Here is a 22,793-nt window from a genome sequence, read left to right on the forward strand (position 1 = left end):
TGCAGACGAAGTCACGGGCAGTGGCTAGTATGAGTATATTTCACCCACACGCTACTGCTGAAAATTTTGTAAAGGGCTAACCACAGGCAACTACACAGCTAGTATCCAGCTGTGATGGTGGACCATGTGGCTCTGGCCTTAGAAAGAAGTCTGTTAGGGTATGTTCACATGGTGGAAAATGGATTCCGCGTGTGAACATACCGCGCGGCTAGCTGCGACGGATTGGCGATGTAGTGCACAGGCATCCTGTCGTGGCATTCCGCTCCGAATTAGGCCTGAATGGACCTAATCGGGAGGGAGTCTCGCGCTTGGGTTCGACCACCAAGTTCATCAGTGGTCAGGACGACAGTGGACAGAAAGTCCCACAAATGCCTCTTTGTGAATCTAGTGCCAGTGGGCTTGCATGACTAGTACTCTATTCACTTCTATGGGGCTGGAGGTGCTGTTGGAGATGACATTTCATTGCAGCCCCATAGCAGTTAATGGAGTGCCAGTCACAAAGGCTTTTAGGGGGGCCTTTTTTTTGTTCATCACTGATGGACCAGGCTGTTGGAGACCTAGCAGTCACAAAGCTGGTGACAGCACACTTATTCCCTGCCTTGTAGTTAGGGGATACGTATCTACAATGTGACAGAAACCGAGAAGAAACCACACTGACCCCATTATAGTCTATGGGATCTGCAGGTTTCCTAAAGCAACTGCTTTTTTTGTGCGGATTAGGTTTTCATTCAGGGGTTCCCCAAGCAGACTCCCCGGGCGGAAACCCAAATGCAGATGTGAAGCGGACATTAGTGATTTAGCAGCAGTGTATAACTTCACTGATGTATGTGCATAGACAATCCATAGCCTATATAATCACAATGCTGAAGTTAGTTTCAGGGCTCTTTTCAGTATGCATTATGGCGGGTATTTACAACCTGACCAACACACTGCAAGGACAGGAGTTCACTAGACACATATTAGTTCACACCATTCACCAGCTTCCCCTCCCCCTCCTTGTAGGATCTGTTAACTTTTGCTTCCCATGAAGATTTATAGCACGCACCTACAAACACAAGGATAAATAAGACAACAAAGAGTAAAGTAACAAGCTAACTCAGTGACTTGTAACTTCTTCAATGTGCTTAGGATGTCCTTCAGATATCGGAATGCTCCTGGCAGTCATATTAAGTGAGGGAGGAACTTTATGAGTTACATGAGCAGCCCCCCCCCCGCCCCCCCATGAGCAAGAACAGCTCTGCAGATTAGTGACACAGTAAGCCCCCAACTCACTTCCCCCACCCCCTCTCACCCAGTCAGCGCTCCTCCCCGCTGCCTTCTGAATCAGGAGAAGATCAAGGAGCATGGCTTGTGCCCCTTCTTCTGCTGTGTCTGCTCATGTCAGAATATATGCTAATTTTTATAGCATGTATAAGAGGGATGCAGGGGGCCCCTGTGGTGACTGGGTCCCAGAGCAATTGCCCAGTTTGCCCTCCCTAACTCCAGCCAGGATGAACTTAGTGTGCCTGAAGTCCAGTGGAAGCTGACTGAAAAACTTCAATCTGTCCAGCTGGAGTGTCTGAGGCTCCAATACGTAAATCCTCCCACCAGGCGCTGTCTGTACTTTTCTATCCTTTGGAGGCAACTTTCTATGCAGACTGACGCGCGGAGGGGGCAGTAAACTGTGTGTCTTCTGGAGCCACATAGGATACAACAACCCTTGGGTAGTGCTTCTTTAGTTCAACTGGCAGGTTGCTCAAGTTCAGGATGCGTACTGGCACCTCGCTACAAGGTGAGACAGCGGGCAACCTACAGCATGGGGTAGGCCTCTAGAGCAGGGGTAGGGAACGTACGGCTCTCCAGCTGTTGCAAAACTACAACTCCCAGCATGCATACTGGCTCTGCTGTTCTGGGAACTCCCATGGAAGTGAATGGAGCATGCTGGGAGTTGTAGTCTCACAGCAGCTGGAGAGCCAAAGGTTCCCTACCCCTGCTCTAGAGGTATAGGGTCCAACAGATCTTGATAGTTCTTTCTTTGTACATCCACACGGGCACGACACCACACTACAGTCTCTGATCCAGGTTGGAGAGTCACTGACCTGCTATCTTGGACATGGGCCCAGCAAACTTCTCCTCTGACATTACAAAGGCAGTAGGTATTGACTTCTGTGCAGGGCCTCCAACATTTCTCCATAGCAGCTCTTCAGGATGTTCATGCCCAACACCACAAGAGGAACTTCCTCATCACAGATGTCAGTAACAAGGATATCTTGGCCGTACAGTTTGACTTGTCCAACCTGTACATCAGGGCAGTCCATTGTTAGCAAGCACCATTGGTGGAGCCTCATGGGGGGTGCACAGCCAGTCATTTCCTTAAAATTCAGTGAAGATGGCTCTTTGGATGGTAGTAACTTGAGAACCAGTGTCCAGCAGAGCAGTCAGTGGCAACCTGTTGATGTGGCTTTGTCTGGGATGGACCTATTGTTCTTCCTCCTGAGGGGTAGTCCTTGGCCTGAGGGGAAGAACATTTTAATTGCCAGTATTGAGGCTTAGTATGTTCATATTAATGGCAGTATCTAGGAGTGGGTCTCTTTGGTATCTCAGGTGAGATCTCTTCTCTGGGCAGTCCCCCTGGGAGGCTGTGGGGGAGACCTAGCAGGAGAGACGGGTGCGCTCTTGAATATGAGGATAAATGTAAAGTTCTGAATCTAGGTAAAAAAATAATCCACATGCAATTTATGTGCTGGGGGAGTAAAGCTGGGAGAGTCACTGGTGGAGAAAGATGTGGGTGTACTTCTAGATCAGGGGTAGGGAACGTACGGCTCTCCAGCTGTTGCAAAACTACAACTCCCAGCATGCATACTTGCTCTGCTGTTCTTGGAACTCCCATGGAAGTGAATAGAGCATTATGGAAATTGTAGTTTCACAGCAGCTGGAGAGCCGAAGGTTCCCTATCCCTGTTCTAGATCATAGGTTACATTACAAAATTAAATGTCAATCGGCCACTTCTAATCATTTGTGCAGCTCCATTTGGAATATGCAGTTCAGTTCTAGGCACCAGTTTATAGAAAGAGTTGGAAAAGGTTAAGTGGAGTGCCACAAAACTTATAAGGCTGAGGCCTCACGTTGTGGAAACACAGCTTTTTTTGTTGCAGATTTTGCTGCACTTTTTTGAGCCAAAGTCAGTAGTGTATTGAGCAGAAGGTAGAAATACAAGAACTTTCTATATACTTCCCATTCCTTTTGTAGCCATTCTTGGCTTTGGCTCAAAAACAACAAAATCTGCAACAAAAAGAACCTGCGTTTCTGCAACATAGGGCCTTAGCCCAAAAGACAAGGGGGCACTCCCTCTGTCTGAAGAAGAAAAAAAAATTAATCTCAAGAGCCAACAAGGCACAAGACCCCAAAATATTTTCATGTCTGTTGCATTTATGGGAATCCACCTCAAGGGCCTAGCATATGAAGATGTGGTATATAAATTTGTTCGGCCACTATAAAATCATCGAAGAAAAAAAAACAAAAAAAAACATTTTCCTCTTCTCTCTGGTTGTCTGTATTAGTGTCAGAGTTAGGCCTTGTTCACATCAGTGTCAGTAATCCGTTCGGGGGAGTCCACATGGGGATGAACATATTGACAAGAGGTGTGCAGTAAAAGCACACGGACCCCATAGATTATAATGGCGTCCGTGAAATTTCCGCACGGTCTTCACACAGAATATGTGGACAGAAAAGTAGTTCACAATCTACTTTCCTGTCCGTATGACCCCGTCCCAAAAGCTACGTGAAATTTTTCTTAGACTATCTATCTATCTATCTATCTATCTATCTATCTATCTATCTATCTATCTATCTATCTATCTATCATTAGGGGATTATGGGCTACTTTGGTATTATAACGTATGACTGCGCACACAACCAATCATCAGCTATACTATCTGCCGCTATATTGATCAATTGGCGACTGCCTCTCCAGGAACGGCCTTGTCACAACAGTTCCATCCTTTTACAAGGCCACACTCAAGTTCAGTAAACTCTTTGGAATCAGTTATTCTCTTGCAATGTTTGTAAAGGCAGCATGCAGGGCCAGATGCTTTATTTTATACACCTGACACTAGGTTCACACTTGCGTTTGGGTCTCCGTTCTGTGGTTTCCGTCTTCTGCATGCAAGAAGACAGAAACAACAGACCGGATCCGGCCGTGAGCGGCGGTGAGCGTTTTATGCTTTCCGCCACAAAACAGTTTTTTTTTTTTTTTTTTAAACCAGACACAGAGTACTGCATGTCCGACTCTGTGTCCGGATTAAAAAAAACCAGTTTCGCGGCGGAAAGCATAAAACGCTCACCGCCGCTCACGGCCGGACATCTTTCAAACCCATTCAAATGAATGGGTATGAAAGAGTCCTGCAGGTTTCCGTCTCCTGCCTCTGTCTTGTGCAGGGAACGGAAACCTGCAGAACGGAGACCAGGCGCAGATGTGAACGAGCCCTGAATTCAGTATTTAAAAGGGGTGTCCCTAGACAGAACAGCACTACAGACTAAGGTGTTTTCACTTTAATTCAACTGGTTAGAGGCGTAGTTTGAAGCTTCTGGGCCCCAATGTAAAATCTGTAATGGGGCCCCTAACTACCAGGTGCCAATTAGAATAGTGGTCTATATTATGTGATGGAGATGCTTTTCTGCCCCCCTCAGGGTACGACCCGGTAGTGACTGCTATTGCTTCATCCTCTATAGCAGGGGTCGGCAACCCCTGGCACGTGTGCCAAGACTGGCACGCGAGGCATATTTTGCTGGCACAGCAGCCAGCCTGCAACTTTCATACACAAAATTGAGAGAGAGAGCGTCCTTTCAGTGCTCTGGTAGAGCTGCGTGTAGGACACGCCCCCTTCTCTCACTGCCCACCAATCAGAGGTGAGTCTCTCACTGCACAGGATAAGGGCTCCCTGGATCCTGCTGTTACACGTGAGGAGGAGCTCCTGCCGTCTGCAGCCCTGAGGAGGAGAGGAAGCTCCAGGGAGCAAAGTGAAAGCAAACACAACACCAGGTACGTGTGTTACTAACTATTCTTATTAATGTCAGGCATTTGGGGTTATTAATTTAGTGTTAGTAACTCCATGTGCCTCACATTAATAGCAGTTAACCCCATCATGTTCCTCACATTAACCCCTGTGTGGCTTACATAAGGGTTACTGATATGTGAGACATATGGAGGTACTAATAAAGGACCTATATAATGAAGATATTCACTTATTACCTCCATATTAGAGATGAGCGAACAGTGTTCTATCGAACACATGTTCGATCGGATATCAGGGTGTTCGCCATGTTCGAATCGAATCGAACACCACGTGGTAAAGTGCGCCAAAATTCGATTCCCCTCCCACCTTCCCTGGCGCCTTTTTTGCACCAATAACAGCGCAGGGGAGGTGGGACAGGAACTACGACACCGGGGGCATTGAAAAAAATTGGAAAAAGTCATTGGCTGCCGAAATCAGGTGACCTCCATTTTAGACGAATAGTGGATTTCAAATCCGGGTCATATGAGAATGTGAACTTTGTGACTATGAGACAGGGATAGCTGTACAGGCAGGGATAGCTAGGGATAACCTTTATTTAGGGGGGAATGTTATTAAAAATAACTTTTTGGGGCTCTATCGGGTGTGTAATTATGATTTTTGTGAGATAAACTTTTTCCCATAGGGATGCATTGGCCAGCGCTGATTGGCCGAATTCCGTACTCTGGCCAATCAGCGCTGGCCAATGCACTCTATTAGCTTGATGAAGCAGAGTGTGCACAAGGGTTCAAGCGCACCCTCGGCTCTGATGTAGCAGAGCCGAGGCTGCACAAGGGTTCAAGCGCACCCTCGGCTCTGATGTAGGAGAGCCGAGGGTGCACTTGAACCCTTGTGCACCCTCAGCTCTGCTACATCAGAGCCGAGGGTGCGCTTGAACCCTTGTGCACACTCTGCTTCATCAAGCTAATAGAATGCATTGGCCAGCGCTGATTGGCCAATGCATTCTATTAGCCTGATGAAGTAGAGCTGAATGTGTGTGCTAAGCACACACATTCAGCTCTACTTCATCGGGCTAATAGAATGCATTGGCCAGCGCTGATTGGCCAGAGTACGGAATTCGGCCAATCAGCGCTGGCTCTGCTGGAGGAGGCGGAGTCTAAGATCGCTCCACACCAGTCTCCATTCAGGTCCGACCTTAGACTCCGCCTCCTCCAGCAGAGCCAGCGCTGATTGGCCGAATTCCGTACTCTGGCCAATCAGCACTGGCTAATGCATTGTATTGGCGTGATGAAGCAGTGCTGAATGTGTGTGCTTAGCACACACATTCAGCTCTACTTCATCAGGCTAATAGAATGCATTGGCCAATCAGCGCTGGCCAATGCATTCTATTAGCGTGAACTGAGATTGCACAGGGGTTCTAGTGCACCCTCGGCTCTGCTACATCAGATTGCTACATCTGATGTAGCAGTGCCGAGTGTGCATCAGATGTGTAGTTGAGCAAAACTGACTCAGCACTGCTAAGTCTCTGCATTCGCATAGGAATGCATAGGCCAGCCTTCGGCCAATCAGCGCTGGCTCTGCGGGAGGAGGCGGAGTCTAAGGTCGGACCTGAATGGAGACTGGTGTGGAGCGATCTTAGACTCCGCCTCCTCCAGCAGAGCCAGCGCTGATTGGTCGAGTTCCGTACTCTGGCCAATCAGCACTGGCCAATGCATTTCTATGGGGAAAAGTTAGCTTGCGAAAATCGCAAACTGACAGGGATTTCCATGAAATAAAGTGACTTTTATGCCCCCAGACATGCTTCCCCTGCTGTCCCAGTGTCATTCCAGGGTGTTGGTATCATTTCCTGGGGTGTCATAGTGGACTTGGTGACCCTCCAGACACGAATTTGGGTTTCCCCCTTAACGAGTTTATGTTCCCCATAGACTATAATGGGGTTCGAAACCCATTCGAACACTCGAACAGTGAGCGGCTGTTCGAATCGAATTTCGAACCTCGAACATTTTAGTGTTCGCTCATCTCTACTCCATATGTCTCACATATCAGTGTCCCTTATGTAAAGCACACAGGGGGTTAATGTGAGGGACATGATGGGGTTAACTGCTATTAATATGAGGCATATTGAGTTAACCTGCAATTCCCATGACCAGATTCTTTATCTACAACTGTGGATAAAGTACAGACCTATATATTTCAATTGACCCATATATACAGCCATTCTTTTTGTGTCTGTGTATCTGGGCCAAATTGAAGAGCTGAAAACTATGGAGCAGGTTCTATATGTGTCCTATACATCCCCTATATCTGTCCTATACCTACCCTATATCTGTCCCATATATACCCTATATCTGTCTGCATTTGCAGCCCTGTCAATTCATTTTTAATGTATATGTCAGTGAAAACCACATGCGTGCCATTTGTATGCAGGAGTCGTAAGGCTGAGGCCTCACGTTGCAGAAACGCAGCGTTTGTGTTGCAGATTTTGCTGTGGTTTATTTCAACCAAAGCTAAAAATGACTACAGAAGGAATGGGAAATATATAGGAAGCTTCTTATACGTTTCCCTTCTGCTCAATCCACTCCTGGCTTAGGCTCAGAAAAACACAGCAAAATATGTAACAAAAAAAGCTGTGTTCCAACAACGTGGGGGCCTTAGGCTAAAGCCCCACATTGCAGAAACAGCTTTTTTTCGTTGCAGATTTTGCTGGGGTTTTTTTTGGTTTTTTTTGAGCCGAAGCCAGGAGTAGATTGAGCAGGAGGGAGCCATATAAGAAGCTTGCTATATATTTTCCATTAGTTTTCTAGCCATTCTTGGCTTTGACGGAAAAAAAAACGCAGATAAATCTGCAATAAAAAAAAAGCTGCATTTTTGCAATGTGGGGCCACAGTCTTAGTGTGATTCTATTGGGTGGTGACACTGTAACTAGATGCAATTAAAGCCAAATCCAGTTCATGGGCACCAGTGCGGTCACTTTGCTGAAAGTGTGACACCCATTAATTTCTGGCTGGGGTTTTGCTGTTACTGCAGGAACTAAAAGTGACAAATTAATCTGCGTTTCACTTAGGGAGCGTTCACACTACCATCTGTGTCCGACAGGTAGTGTCCGCTGCTAATGTCTGTTCAAAATCTTGTGTGGACATTAGCAGCGGACACTAGCTGTGTCCGTGACATTTTGCATTGATTTAAACGGACACCGGGTGCGTTCTTTTACTGTCTGTGGGTGTCCTTAAGTGTCCGTTCCCAAAGATGTCCGACTTTTCAAGCGGACAGAAAAACCTACATGTTGGGTTTTGCTGTCCGCTTGAAAAGTCGGACATCTTTGAGAATGGACAGTTAAGGACAGACACGGACTGTAAAAGAACGCACCCGGTGTCCATTTAAATCAATGCAAAATGTCACGGACACAGCTAGTGTCCGATACTAATATCTGCACAAGATTTTGAACGGACATTAGCAGCGGACACTAGCTGTCAGACACCGGCGGTAGTGTGAACACTCCCTTACAGAAAATTGAAGTTACTAACGGCTAAGGACTGGATGGAGCATACAGGTACATTGTGTGTCAGCTCTTTACAAGTATGACCTTACTCTGCTCCCAGTCACATACATTACCACTAATTGTGGGTTACGCATGTACTTACATTGCTTCTAAAGGAAAAGAACATGTGTATCCAGGCAAATAGTGGTAAGCGCATGTGGCTGGGAGCGCAGTATGACAGCGCCCCTATGTTGCGGTTTGTGCTATATGACTTTAGTGTAGGTGTCGTCAGCTTTACAATTATTGCCCGGCACTCCGAGGACCTCATCTTTGATTTTTTAATTTAAATCGGCACGCCGATCAGACGGTCATGTGACTAGGTAGGCATGTCTTTGTATCCTGTGGGGGATGTGGGGTGCAAGGTTGACTATGGGTGAGGGAGAGATGTGGGGTGCATGGGTGTATTGTGGGGGCTGAAATGTGGAGGGCAGGGTGTAACCAATGAGAAATGGATGGGAATGGGTGGGGTCAATTTAGAAGTGGGTGGAGCTAAATTTGCCATGGCCCGCCCACATTTTGTCCCTCTTTCTGTCTTTTAGGCTAAGGCCCCATGGGCCGTAAAGCAGCGCTAACTTTGAAGAGAAAGTTCCTCCGCAGATTTTCTCTTACCATTATATCTACGGGAAAGCCGCCGGCGTTTCCGTAAATATAATTGACATGCTGTGATTTCCAAAACCACAATGTTTTTGGAAATCGCAGAGTGTCCTCTCTGCGATTTCTTCCACAAAGTGGGGATGGGATTCTCATGAATCCCATCCACTTTGCAAGTATGGTATAACGCCGCGTTTCTGGCCCGTGGGGCCCCAGCCTTAAAGTTGAGAGGTATGGTTTATGTAACAAAATATCAACTTCATCCAAGCAGCCTGTTACATAATTAGAAGGCTTATGTTATGAGGAGAGTGTCCTGCCATGTGGCATGGGAGCTGTGTAGACATGACTTTCCTGGGTTCTGTTCCTCGCACCTTTATTTTACCCTATGTGCAGCATAAGAATAGCACAAACAGGAGATGTCTGGGCCATCCATATTAAGGCTGGTAACTTGGAATAAACTTGGAACAAACTTTCAATCAGTTGACTTTTACGCTTTTTCCTTATCAGAGATTCATTAAAGACACTTATTGTTGCTCTGATTAATTCTCGCCTTGACTACTGTAATTCCTTACTAATCGGTCTTCCCCTTACTAAACTCTACAATCTATTCTGAATGCAGCGGCCAGGCTCATCTATCAGTGTAGACGCTACCGCGATACCTCCGGTCTGCGCCGGTCACTACATTGGCTGCTTATTCATTACAGAATACAATATAAACTTATCACCCCACCATCTGCATGTTAAAGGACACAACTGATGGCAGTTCATTGTACGCTCTTGAGAGAAGAGACTTTGCTTCTATTGTTTGATATGTTAATTCATTTGTTACACTGTAACAAAGACTTTTCTATAATGTGTTTAATTCTCTTTTTTAGATATCCATCCTGTACAGGGCCAGATACCTGGATCTCTTTCAACCAAAGAGAACTGTGCAGTATCAAGGACTTACATATACAGTCATTGACTATACAGATTTTTTTTTTTTTGTTAAGTACAAGCCAAGGACGGTGCTAAACCAGCTTCCACCCAACCCTGCAGAAATCATTATTTACTACGTGGCTATGCAATTGCCTCTCCCAATGGTTTTATAACTTTTTCAACTAGATTACCATTTGGAATAGCTATTAAAGAAATGGATGGCAAGACACTCGAAGAGCTGTATGAAGGGATATGTCCACACTTAGAATTACCACCTTTTATGCAGAATGTCCCTAGCCGGCTGTCAAAGCTGCAGAAGGAAATGAGCTGACAAGTTTTAAAGGGGCTCTATCAGCAAAATTATGTGATAGAGCCCCACATATGCATGAATAGCCTTTAAAAGGGCTATTCAGGCACTGCTAAAGTTATATTAAACTACCCCCTGTTTTTAAATAAAACCCTAAAAAAGAATACGTTAACCTTATCTATGGTGCACGGTGGGCGGGCATTCAGGTCCCGACGTCATTGCAGTGTTCCAGAACAAGATGTTAATGTTCTGTCTAAAAAGTCATTTTGTCACCATATTGTCTCTTATATTGTCAGGCGGTAATGTCTGATGTCAGCCATTTTCTGTGTGCTGTATATTGTATTGTCTGCAGCAGAGTAGAGGTTAACTAGCTTTGCACCTTGTTTTAACTTTGCAAACCCACATGTTTAGCATCTTGCAACTTCAGTCACATGTTTTGCTTTCAGCCTATAGGAGCACAAGCTGCTTCTAGGGCGAGCAGAGACTTGTCCCATTCCAGCCCCTGCATTCACAGAAAGAGGTGATTGCAGAATGGAGTCTAAGCCTGGGCTCCAGCCAGTTCACGTCTGCCAGCATTGCTCCAGGCTGGTCAGAACTTCACTTGGGCTACATACAGCTACCAGTCCATCCCAACTACTGAATTCCTGCCAGTCCACACCTTGGAGATCATCTTAAAGTCTAATCCTATTCTATTGGCCTAAGTCAGAGGAATAACCTGTTGGATAAAGAAGTCCTCTGCCTGGATCCACGCTTCTCATGGGTTCCCCAGCTGGATCTAAACTAAGAGGCTTCCATGTCATTGATTCATGGCTTTAGCACCCTGCGATAGGGCATTGCTCTAGCACCTATTCTGTAATTACTCTCTTACACCACATTGCACAGTATAGCCAAGCTGTGACATCTCCCAAGGTAGAGCTAAAGCTGCACTGGACTGTATATCAATTAGCTATTACCTACCCAGAATCTGTATACCTGCTATTGCAGTGGATATGGGACTGTGACTGAAGTGCTGCAATTACTTGTGATAAGTGTAAAAACTATACTGCTATTTGCTACTAAAGAGACTGTGATATCTGTACTTTGAATGCACAAGAGATTTTTCAAGTAAAGTTCTTCAAACCGTTGTTACTGGACTCTGTCACAGAAGTCATTCCAGCCTGTACACTGTAGAAAAGTAACAGCTAAAGTGAAAGGAAAGGTACATGTATGTGACAGGGGAACAGGGTTGTATACCACTCAGGCCTGTGACACAAACGTGACTACTACCCCCATCAGCCCTGGACTACAACCACCATCATGCACCCCCTTGCTCACTACATCATCTTCAGCCATGCCTCCTCTTCCAGCAATGTCCTCGAGTCCCGTCTTCCTCCGGCGCTCGTAAACTGCTATTGATAAGAAATGGCACGGGTGCATGCGCAGTAGTAGTATTACTAACTGCCTGGATCCACCGCTGCCTTCATCCACCATTTCACCACCTGGCTCACACACTTCCTATCCACACACACCCCCACCATCATCATGGGAGATTTCAACATCCCCATTAATACAGACCACCCTCCCGCTTCCAGACTCTTGTCCCTCACTGCCTCCTTTGGTCTCTCCCAATGGTCCTCCTCTGCTACCCACATAAAGGGGCACACTAGACCTCATATTCACCCGCCTCTGCTCCATATGCAGCTTCTCTAACTCTCCATCCACGTTCTCTGACCACAACCTGCTGATATTCTCTGCCTTCTACTTTCTAACAGACCCCCCCAACCTCTAAACCAACACACCCCTGCAGGAACCTCAACCATCTTGACATCCGCCCGCTCTCAGACTCACTCCTACCACTCGCTGACATATCCTCACTCCAGGACACAGATGCCGCTGCTGCCTTCTATAATACCACCATCACCTCAGTCCTTGACTCTGTGGCCCCCTTCACAACCACTAGAGCCCGACCTACCAATAAGCAACCCTGGCACACTGACCTAACTAAAAAACTGAGACGTGCCGCGCGGGTTGCAGAGCGCCTCTGGAAGAAAAGCCACTCCCAGGAGGACGTCCTCAGTTACGAAGAGGCAGTTCTCACATTTAAGAACGCACTCACCTCCACAAAGCAGATCTACTTCACCACACTCATATCTGCACTCTCTCGCAATCCCAAACAGCTATTCACCACCTTCAACTCCCTCCTCCGTCCTCCCGCCCCCCTCCCTTCTGACGTCACTTATCTCAGCTGACGACTTTGCCTCTTACTTCAAAACTAAAAGACACCATCAGAGACAGTCTCACCCTACTTCCCCAACAGCCCCTCTACCCAACTACTTGCTGCTCCTCATCTCTGACCTGTTTCTCCACCATCACCGACGAAAAACTCTCCTCCCTTATCTCTAAATCCCACCTCACCTCCTGTGCACTTGACCCGATCCAGTCACATCTCATCCCCAAACTCACTGAAGTAATTACCCCAGCCCTAACCCATCTCTTCAACCTATTCCTAGCCAATGGATCCTTCCCCTCCGCCTTCAAACACGCCACAGTCACACCCATACTTAAGAAATCATTCCTCAACTCATCCTCTCCAGCCAATTATCGACCCATCTCACTGCTCCCGTACGCCTCAAAACTGCTTGAGCAACACGTAGACTCAGAACTCTCCTCCTATCTCTCGTCCAACCTGCTCTTTGACAGACTACAGTCAGGCTTCAGACCCAGTCACTCCACTGAAACTGCCTTAATAAAAGTCACTAATGATCTTCTAACCACCAAAACCAAGCACCATTACTCTGTCCTCCTCCTGCTTGACCTCTCCTCTGCCTTTGATACAGTCGACCACTCCCTCCTGTTAGAAATTGTCTCATCGCTTGGTATCTCAGACCTGGCCCATTCCTGGATCTCCTCATACCTCACCGACCGCACATTCAGCGTCTCCCACTCGCACACCACCTCCTCACCATGCCCTCTCTCTGTAGGTGTCCCCCACGGCTCTGTCCTAGGACCCCTTCTGATCGCCATCTAAACCCTTGGCCTGGGCCAACTCATATAATCTCATGGTTTCCAGTACCATTGCTATGCTGATGACACCCAAATATACATCTTTGGACCAGACATTTCCTCCCTGCTGGCCAGAGTTCCAGATTGTTTAACTCCTTCCTCTCCTCCCGCTTTCTCAAACTCAATATGGAGAAAATGGAGTTCATCATCTTTGCCCCACCCCGTATGGCCCCTCCACGCGACCCATCTATCAATGTCAACGGAACCACACTTACCCGTCCTACAAGCCTGATGCCTTGAAATAACACTGGACCCAAACCTATCCTTCAAGTCACACGTTCAAACCCTCAACACTTCCTGCTGCCTCCAACTCAAGAACATCCACTGAATCCGCCCCTTTCTTATCCCTGAAACGACTCGTCCAGGCCCTCATAATCTCCCGCTTAGACTACTGCAACACCCTTCTCCATGGACTCCCAGCTAACACCCTCACCCCCCTCCAATCCACCTTAAACTGCGCTGCCCGCTTAATCCACCTCACCCCCCGATCTTCATCAGCTGCTCCCCTCTGCCAGTCCCTCCACTGGCTACTCATAGCCCAGCGAATTGAGTTCAAGCTACTAATGCTAACATACAAAGCCATCCACAATCTGTCCCCTCCATATATCTCCAACCAAATCTCCCGCTACCTGCCCACACGTAACCTCAGATCCTCCAATGACCTCCTACTCCGCTCTGCCCTCATCCGCTCCTCACACAACTGTCTAAAAGATTTCTCCCGTGCATCCCCCATACTCTGGAACTCCTTACCACGACACATAAGACTGACCCCCACAATCACAGCCTTCAAGAAGGCCCTGAAGACTCACCTATTCAGGAAGGCCTACAACCTCCAATAACACTAGCATCACACCACCATCTGAACAGTCTCCCCCCCTCTCTTTCTGTCTCTACCCCCCTTCCCTTATAGATTGTAAGCCCACACGGGCAGGGACCTCTACCCCACCGTGCCAGTCGGTCATTGTTAGTTTTATATCTACCTTTATATTTTGTGTACTGTATGTAACCCCAAATGTAAAGCACCATGGAATTAATGGTGCTATATAAATAAACAATAATAATAGTAGTAGTAGTAGCAGCAGTGTGCTACTGCGCATGCACCCACGCCTTTTTTTTATCAATGGCAGTTTGCGAGCGCTGGAGAAAGATGGGACCCAAAGACATTGCTGGAAGAAGAGGCGTGGCTGAAGATGACATCGGACCCTGAATGTCCGCCCACCATGCACAATAGATAAGATTAACATTCTTTTTTTAGGGTTTTATTTTAAAACTAGGGGGTAGTTTGATATAACTTTAGCGGTGCCTGAATAGCCCTTTTAAAGGCTATTCACGCATATGTGGGGCTCTATCAACATAATTTTGCTGATAGGGGTTGTCCCATCTCAATGATCCTATCTATACTGGTATCTTATGTAAATTGAGGCCTTTTCCTAAATATATTGCTTTCGAAATTCTGCTTGGTTTGCCTGGTATGTGAATTTATTCCCCCCATTGTTTACACTGCGTTACCATAACCATGGATCTGCAAGACAAGTGACTTCAGTCGCTCTTGGCTCTTGCCAGCAAGGCAATCCGTTCAGATAATTGAGTCATCTGACAAATCGAAGTCAGTTATCTCTCCATGTAAACACACAGATAATACTTTTTTTTTTTTTTCTGTACAAGAATCTACATATTATCTGACCTGCATAAGCTTCTGTGTTCATTCAGCAAGAGAGGAGGGGGGAGAGAAATACACGAAGTGAGAAGCAGACACGGCACGCAGCCTGGCTGAAAGGCTGACATGGGAACTCCCCTTTAAGTATCTCTCCACTTTCATTTCTTAAAATGTGTATATCCACAGAAAATGGAGGCACAAGTAGATCAGACCTGGGTAATCTGCTGTTACTTGGCTTGTTTGCTTCATGACCCCATGGGGCTATCAGAAAAACAATCTCAAAATGCTTATTTCTAAATATGTGTATAAGGACTTAGGTTATGCATTGCACAAGACTTGCAAGTTGATACTACCAGATATTCTCAACACCCATAATATTACTCAGTAATGTAACTGTTTATGTAGGTTCTTATGTTTGTTCTGTACCATATAGAGACAATGAATCGCTTTAATAGCTATTCTATTGGGACTACTTCTTACACCCTGGAGTCAGAAGAGACCTCAGAAAAACACCAACAGTACCAGTGTGGTAGCAGATCCAAAGACACCTCATCCAATGGACCTTAATGGCTACAGACTTGTAGCATTGACATCCCACTTGATGAAGGTCTTAAGGAGACTGGTTCTCACTAGAGATGAGCGAACAGTAAAATGTTTGAGGTTGGATATTCGTTTCGAGTAGCCCCTCAATATTCGACTACTCGAATCGAATCCTATTATACTCTATGGGGGGAAGATGCTCGTTTCAGGGGTAGGCAACGTTTGATCAAATTTCACTTACCAAGCCCACGAGTGAGGGTCGGGCTGGATCCTCCAAGAAGTCTTCTCCGTGCAGCGTCCCCGTGGCGTCTTCTGGCCCTGAATTCACTCTGCCAGGCATCGGACCTGGCCCGCACTACAAGCGGGCATGCGCAGTCGGCTCTGCCCAGGCCCGATGCCTGGCAGAGTGAATTCAGAGCCGGAAGACACCGCGGGGAAGCTGCATGGAGAAGACTTCTAAAGGTAGGAGAAGAACCAGCGTTGATTGGCCGACTGTATAGCATTCGGCCAATCAATCAATGCTGGTTCTGCATCGAACTTTTACATTAGAATAGCGAGTGGTACTCGATCGAGTACAAGTATTTCGAATACCGTAGTATTCGATCGAATACCTACTCGATCGTATACTACTCGCTCATCTCTAGTTCTCACACATTTCCAGCCTATAGTGAGCTCAGCTATGGACCTTCTCCTGATTGCATATTGGCCAGGCATTGGGGTGGATGATGCCATCATCAAGTTTCTACACAGAGCTCTTTCTCACCTAGAGAAACCAAGGAAGGAACACTGTGAAAATTATCTTTTTTGATTTCTCCAGTGCTTTTAACATGATACAGCCAGGACTACTGAGAGACAAGCTGGCCCTTTTTTGGAATGGACCACCACCTCTCCAACAAGCAGAGATATGCTCCAAAACCAGTGGACATCCAAGGATGAACATTGAGATAGTGAACAGCTATAAGTACCTGGTTAGTAACCTCAATAATAAGCTGGACGGAACTGATCACCTGGATGCGTTGCACAGAAAGAGTCACAGTAGGCTCTACCTGATCAGGAAGCTGAGGGCCTTTGGAGTCCAGGGGGCACTTCTTAAGGCCTTTTTCAACTCTGTTGTAGCATCTTCTTCAGAGTGGCCTGCTGAGGGAGTAGCATACCAGCCAGGGATAGGAATAAACTTGACAGGCTGATCAGAAGGGCCAGCTCTGAGGAGCCCCCTGGACCCAGTACAGGTAGTGGGTGACAGAAGGATACTGTCCGTGGTGAGCTCCATGCTGGAGATTAACTTGCATCCCATGCATGAGACCGTGATAGCACTTAGGCAGTACTGTCAGTGACCGACTGCTTCACCTCAAGTGTGAGAAGGAGCACTATCGGAGGGCTTTCCTCCTCGCTGCGGTTAGGCTGTACAATCAACACGGGGCTAAGCCTAGATTACACCATACAGAGAACTGACAGATCCTTAAATTGAGATATCCCTGCTACTATCTTCTTTACTTTTATCTGTACCTACTGTGGAGATTTGATATTTGTATTATTGTTTTATCTATGCTGCTGTAACACACAGAATTTCCCCACTATGGGACTATTAAAGTACTATCTTATCTTATGGCCTGACAATCTCAACCTGAACTGAATGTCACAAGGTTCAGTCATATCCAATTGCTATAGTACACTTGTTCATATTAGTTAAGAGGAAATTATTTTAACCTAAGGACTGGTCAGAAATAACTGATCCTTAGGTTCTGACTACAGAAAATTGATAGGGATTGTTTCCATTTGTTTGCTTAGTAACTTCCAGCCCCAAAAGCTTTGTATCCTTTAATAACACCTTATACTCAAACATCAGAGTTTTGGATCAGTGAGTAAGAGTCAAAACTAGGAGGTGGAAAACATCTTTTTCATTATACCTTACTTCTGTATAGTGTCCACACCTGGTTTTGGCTCAGTCACTTATACAAGTCACTGACCAAGGGAATAAAGCCTAATAGGTACTTGTTGCATACATTTTGGTGGTGAAAGGTTCTCTTTAAATGAAACTAAACTGCAGTATCAGACACAGTTACAACTTTCCCTTTAAGGGGGCTGTATGGGAAACTTTAGGGTCCATTTATACGGCGGAAAACGAAGAGGAAAACTGGAGTTAGACTTACCAGTAACGTTGTTTCCATGTAGTCCACCATGACGGCTACACAAGGAGGTTGACCTCTGACCCTCTATAGGGACAGGAACTGAGAAACTCGTTAAATACACCACTCCCACCACCATACACCAGTGTTTACCAAATTACAAAGGAAAGGTGAAAATATAAGCTATAGCATGCTGTTCTACATAAAATAGTTAACTAGGGAGGGTAATTCGACGCCATCATGGTGGACCACATGGAAACATTTCCGTTAAGTCTAACTCCGGTTTTCCATTACATCCACCATGGCGGCTACACAAGGAGATATACCAGATTACCAACTCTAGGGCGGGATTACCGCCGAAAGGACCTTACATCCAAAGGCTAAATCACTTACCGAATCCAAATCTAACTTGTAGTGTTTAGCAAAGGTCAGTGGACTAGACCAAGTGGCAGCTCTGCATATTCGCTCCAGGGACGCTCCCCGCCCAAGAGGAGGCAGTTGCTCTAGTCGAGTGAGCCTTAATGTTCCCTGGCACTGGTAGATTCCTTAAAAGGTAAGCCTGCCGGATTGTTGCCCTGATCCACCCTGCTATGGTAGTTTTAGAAGCCTTATGCCCTTTATTCGTACCCCAAAACTTAATCAATAAATTGTCATCTTTCCTCCAGGAGGAGGTAGATTCCAAATAAGCGATTACTGCCCTTCTAACATCCAGAGCTTGCCACTCTCTTTCTCTTGTAGAAGAAGGATTTGAACAAAAGGAAGGAAGGACAATGTCCTGTTCTCTGTGGAAATCAGACACTACCTTCAGTGTAAAGTTTGGGTCTAGCCTTAAAACAATCCTAACACTCGTGATTCTAAGGTAAGGTTCTCTTATAGAGAGAGCCTGAATTTCCCCTATGCGTCTAGCCGTGGTGATAGCTATTAGGAAGGCTACTTTCCAGGAAAGGAATTTTAAAGGGATGCTGCTAATGGGCTCAAACGGCTCTCTGGACAGAGCATCCAATACCACCGATAGATCCCATTGAGGAGACAGAGGTCTAGTGGAAGGTCTAAGCCTAGCAATTGCCCTAAAAAATCTTGCCACCCACCGATGATCCGCCAGCTGAGTATCAAAAAAAAGGTACTGAGCGCCACCACCTGCATTTTCAAAGTACTTTGGCTAAGGCCTGACTCTAACCCCGCTTGCAGAAAATCCAAAATCTGACCTATATTAGGGCTATTCTGACTCGGCGGCGAATCCTACGCCCAGGAGCAAAACCGTTTCCAGATTTTGAGGTAGATGGCGTTGGTGACTGGCTTCCTGCAAGCTTTAAGGGTTTTTATTACCTTGTCAGATAAGATTTTAGATCTCAGGAAGGACCCTTCAGGATCCATGCTGACAAATGAAGATAGTCCAGCTTCTGATATCTGAGAGGACCCTGTTGCAGCAGATCCATAATCCTTAATGGTAGAATCCAAGGGTCGTCTATGGCCAGTTCTTTGAGAAGAGAGAACCAACTTCTCTTGGGCCAGAACAGTACTATCAGTATTACTTTTGCACCTTCTCTGCAGATTTTCTGAAGTACCTTCGGGATTAACGAAAGAGGAGGGAACGCATAAGCCAGATCCCAATCCCACCTGTGAGCAAACGCGTCTATTCCCCATGGAACGTCTGACGGCCTTAGGGATAGAAAGGTGCTTATTTTTGCATTTGCTCTGGAAGCAAACAAGTCCACCTGAGGAAGACCCCAGCGTTGCATTACCATATGAAAAACCTGACCGTTTAGGCTCCACTCATTTGGATCGAGTTTTTGACGGCTCAAGAAGTCTGCCTCCAGATTTTCCGGACCTTTTAGAGGAGTAGCTGATAGGGAGTTCAGATTTTCTTCTGCCCAGATGAAGATCCTGTGAGACAGAGAGGCTAGGGCAGAGGATCTTGTGCCCCCTTGTCTGCGAATGTATTGTCTGAGAGAATCCGAACATTTTGTCTCTGAAGCATGGCTGACCCCGCTTTTAACGTCTCCCAAACTGCCCTTAGCTCTCTGTCTGCTCATAATATAACTTGGGTAAGACAACAGGTGCTAGTACGCACAACACCAGATAGAATAGAAGCGGTCAGGGGATCTGTAACCGATGGCAGAGTCTCAGGGAGCGACATGCTAAAGCAACAGTGATACACACATACCTCACAGAAATGCCGCCTAGTCCACACACTTCCTGGTCTTTTGAAGCTCCCGCCTATGAAAACCTCACTTTCGGCCGCCTGCATCACATCCTGGAACGCCTGACTTCTTACGCCGGCTGTTCCTCCTGAGTCGACCAGAGCCGGCATCCACTCTACACCATGCATTAGCCCCACCGGACCGCTGGAAGGGGGGAGTTTTCCACCCGGGGGCAGGCCAAAGCGATACCCACGTGTCCTTAATGGCCCAGGGAGGCAGGCGCCTTTGACTACGACCGAGGGCTGGACGGTGGTAATTCTTTACCTATCCCCCAGACGGAGGAGAGCTTCTCATCCCGACCCTGTGTAGGGACAGGAAACACTGGTGTATGGTGGTGGGAGTGGTGTATTTAATGAGTTTCTCAGTTCCTGTCCCTACAGAGGGTCAGAGGTCAACCTCCTTGTGTAGCCGTCATGGTGGACGTAATGGAATGGAATTATCTCTATTTTTTGCCGCCAGCATTTTCACGTAGGCAGGCAGACAGGATGTTGTTGCAATGCATCAGAATTCCCTCACAGCAAACTGGAGGGAGCCTCGAGACACGGACAAAATCCGTGGCAAGATCGCGCAGGACGCTTCTTTTTTTCCCACATTCTGCTGCCATCTCTGTCTCCCATTGAAAACAATAGGAGGTGGATTCGGGAGGAATCTGCTCCAGATTCGGAGGTGGAATATGACACCAAATTCCTCCCTGTGAGTTGACCCGTACTCTTGTAAGTAGTAGCCATTTCAGAAACCAAGCAGCCATATTTTCTAAGCCATTACAACCTTTTAAATGCCATCTATTCAAAGATGTGCCTATGCAACCTTCATTACATTTGGGGTTCTACCATGAAACCATTTTAGAGCTAGTTGACCTAGAAAACCAGTTGAGTTCTGATCAACCCAATTACAAAGTGTGAACAGTACCCTTACAGAGGGCAGTTATAGTTCACAGGTCCATAACTCGGATTGAAAGCCAGGAGATCATAGTTATTAGAGACACAACTTCTAAAGTAGAAAGTGTTTTCTAGATTCAAATGATTCAGTGGTACTAATAAAACAAAACAGAGCCAAACATTGTGAGGGGGAATTTATTGACACTGGCGTTCTGTATGCCTGTCTTAATTCAGGTGCAGTTAATGCTAATGGGGGAATGCTTTCCGACATGGGTTATAGTAAGCTTGCCAGGCCAAGTGGTCTCCGCCAACTTTTGTAAAAAGTGGCAAGCGGGTTGCAAAAAAGGAGGGAATTGGTGCATCTCTGGCACAAAAGCACCCATGTGTCATAGATGGGCTACAACTATTCCCACATATGACAGGCTTCAGTCTTAATGCAAATACCAAATTACCAGCACTTTGGTGCAATTTTGGCATCTACCAACATGAGGTCATGTCCTGCTGTCCCATAAAACACTCAAAAAATAAATGAAGCAGATTCATTGATATACATAAACCACTTCCGGACCGCTCTATAAACATCTGGAAAGTGGATGCCTTGTTCTGACAGGACGTACCGGTACAGCACGAGATCCTGCAACTGCTGGGAGCCGGCTATAACTTCAGCCGGAGCTCCCAGACAGAAGGCAGGGAAGGTTTATTACCTTCCCTGCCTTCTCGATCACTGAGTATACAGCGCTCAATGAGCACTATATACATAGCTATGGGCGTCGCCCTATGACCTGGCAGTCACGTGATCCGCCGATGTCAGCATCTTACAAAAGCTGCTGGGTCCTACAGGACCCAGTTCAGCTCTGTAAGTAAAGTACAGCGTGCAGGAGGCAGTATTCCTGCTGCAACTGGAGCTAAAGGTATCAGCCCCAGTGCCAGAGAAAATCAGTCTCCCTAATAAAAGAAAAAAAGTCATCTGATGTCCCCCAACCCAGAAGACACCATATAAAATCAAAATTACTGTAACGGAGAGGAAAAACTATTTCAAAGTTTTTCAGTAACACTGTGTCATTTAAGAAAAAAAAAAAAAAAAAAAAAGTGAAAACCAGACACAATTTCCCTCTCTTGTTTATATTTTCCCGGATATAAAAAAAAAACAAAAAAAAACATTCAAAATAAAAACAATATAAAAATAAAGCTCTATGTAACGAAAAAAGAATTAGTTAAATGAGACATATGAGAAAAACGTTACAGCCCTCAAAACCGCACACACAAAAAACCTAAAATGTGTCTGGTCCTTGACTACAAATTGGCCCGGTACTGAAATGGTTAAAAAACATCCTCATGCAAAGTATAACAGTCTTACGCTGGGTTCACGCCAGCGTTCGGCACTCCATTCTCAGGTTTCATTCAGAAGACGGAAACCTGTCATGCCGGGTCCAGCCGTGTTTTACGCGCTCCGCGGCGAAACAGGTTTTTTTAAACTGGACACAGTACTGCATGTCCGACTCTGTGTCCGGTTAAAAAAAACAAAAAAAAAAAACTTTCGCCGCAGAGTGCATAAAACGCTCACCGGCCGGAGACTTTTCAAACCCATTCAAATGGAGCTCAAAATGTACATTTTTCCCCTATCAGTATGTCTTTTTTTTGGAATATGGGATGGAAATCCATGCAAACACTGGGAGAACATACAAACTCCTTGCAGATGGTTTTGTGCCCTTAGCGGGATTTGAGCACCAGGACTCCAGCGCTGCAAGGTTGCAGTGCTAACCACTGAGCCACCGTGTGGCCCCTACCCTTACCTGTCATTTCATACCGAGTACTTATTCTAGCAATAGTCTATCAAGTCAATGGGATATGACCAATGCCAATGTACAGTTTTACCCCAGTACAGTGCAGCCAACCTTACTGGCAGGTTGGAGTATCCCTGTAGTGCTGAACCAGTTACTGTGGACCCTCCATAGGTCAAACACCCTCATGTAATTGCTAGGATATAGTGGTTTCTTTGCAGAA

This window comes from Leptodactylus fuscus, chromosome 11 (genome assembly GCF_031893055.1).
Source record: "Leptodactylus fuscus isolate aLepFus1 chromosome 11, aLepFus1.hap2, whole genome shotgun sequence".
Classification (NCBI taxonomy): domain Eukaryota; kingdom Metazoa; phylum Chordata; class Amphibia; order Anura; family Leptodactylidae; genus Leptodactylus; species Leptodactylus fuscus.